Here is a 1,866-nt window from a genome sequence, read left to right on the forward strand (position 1 = left end):
CGGCTTGTGCACGTGAGCAGGCTTCGTTATGGGCTCCTGAGTTCCAGAACTCTCTTTTTTGTGTGTGTGTGTGTGTTACTCGGGCCTCTCACTGTTGTGGCCTCTCCCGTTGCGGAGCACAAGCTCCAGACGCGCAGACTCAGTGGCCATGGCTCACGGGCCCAGCCGCTCCGTGGCATGTGGGATGTTCCCGGACCAGGGCATGAACCCGTGTCCCCTGAATTGGCAGGCGGACTCTCAACCACTGCGCCACCAGGGAAGCCCCAGAACTCTCTTAACTGTAGTCTCTGGACACTGAGCTGCCTTCCCTTTCAGATCGCCAGGACCTCTAACCTATCCTGAGCTTTCTCTCCTGAAAGCTGAATTCTGGCAAGTTTTACCTCACACGTCTAAGACATCTTTATTTTTTTTGACAGGAAAGTAGGATTTATTGGTGGGCGTGAGTAAGGAGGGGACAGCGCCAAGGCTCTCACGAGCTCAGGGCCAGCCATGTGTCCAGAGGGTCATGATTAGGGATGTATCCGACCCCACAGCCATCGGGGATGAGCTGCTTTTCTCCCACCATGTTTTCAAACTCGTCTGCATTAAACTTAGTAAATCCCCACTTCTTGGAGATGTGGATCTTCTGGCGGCCAGAGAACTTGAACTTGGCCCTGCGGAGGGCCTCAGTCATATGCTCCTTGTTCTGCAGCTTGGGGCGGATGGACATTATGACTTGGCCAATGTGGACCCCGGCCACTGTGCCCTGGGGCTTTCCAAAGGCACCGCGCATACCTGTCTGGAGCCTAGATTAGGGACAGCATGTCAGTCCTGAATGTCCACTGGAAAGGGCTGTCTCCAAGGTCCCTTCGGGCAAACCATACAGGCAATAGGCTGCGTACACTACACCCAGGAGGCTGCTCTTTGCAGACATTGCACACCGGGCCCTCACGGGGAAAAGAGTGCAGTCAACTTAATTGGCTGCAAACATCTAAGACATTTTTTACTTTACATTTGTTTCCTTTGAGTGTGGGCAAGGCACATTGGATTAGCAAATTAAAATGTACTAATTGTACATTATCTCTCCTAAGCAAAACAGATGGTTGTGTTATTAAAAAAAAAAAAGAACGATTTTTTTTGTGTGTGAATGAAGAAGCGTCTGAACATAACCTAATGCCAAGGTTGGGCCTTATCTAAAGTTGTGAAACTGTCGACATTTACCTGGAGCTCCTGTTCCCTCTTTTTTCTGGCTCATCCCTTCTGCAGTTCGTCTCCTGGCTGCTCAGGGCTCGCACGCCTGGATATCTCCACCTTCCTCACTCTTACGTAAATCCACACGTTACAGCCCCCTCTTTACATCTTGTGCTCTGCTAGGTGCCTAAGAGTTAAGATCATTTTCTCATGAGACACGGCTAAAGGAAAATGACTACATTACCGCTCTCAAGCAATGTCATTCCTTAATCTAGTTAAAATGACTAGTATATGTTTGAACAGGTTGGTCGCAGGTAGTTTTGATTTAGAAAACTTGTTGACACCTTTCAAATCACCTAGAAAGGAGACACCCACTCGGACCAAATGAATGACCATTAGCATCCCGGGAATACTGTGCAACCTAGGATATTATTGTAAAATGTAGGGTTTGTTATTATTCAGGTATGAGGAGGCCAACAGATCAGAGGATGATTGTTCTTGAAAAGACAGATCGTTAAAGTCACAGATGCCAAGAGGAGAGGGGGGCGTACCATCCCATGAGGGGCCACGTGTGGAAGCCGCGGGGTTAGATAAGAGGCTGACGGAGCAGGGAACGCAAGGGCTAGCACAGTAGCCTTTCCTGTGGTTTCCATAGGACAGTGTGGGCAAGCAGTGTAAGCATGTTCAGGATTGGTT

At 49.2% G+C, this 1,866-nt stretch overlaps 1 non-coding gene across 1 annotated transcript; it reads right to left on the reverse strand.

The window, feature by feature from the left end:
* Positions 1-829: 829 nt before the first annotated feature.
* LOC132530966 (small nucleolar RNA SNORA70) lies at positions 830-966 on the reverse strand. Its single transcript, XR_009543971.1, has one exon. It is a non-coding gene; the product is annotated as a small nucleolar RNA SNORA70 (small nucleolar RNA).
* Positions 967-1,866: the final 900 nt, after the last annotated feature.

Source organism: Lagenorhynchus albirostris, chromosome 12, assembly GCF_949774975.1.
Source record: "Lagenorhynchus albirostris chromosome 12, mLagAlb1.1, whole genome shotgun sequence".
Classification (NCBI taxonomy): domain Eukaryota; kingdom Metazoa; phylum Chordata; class Mammalia; order Artiodactyla; family Delphinidae; genus Lagenorhynchus; species Lagenorhynchus albirostris.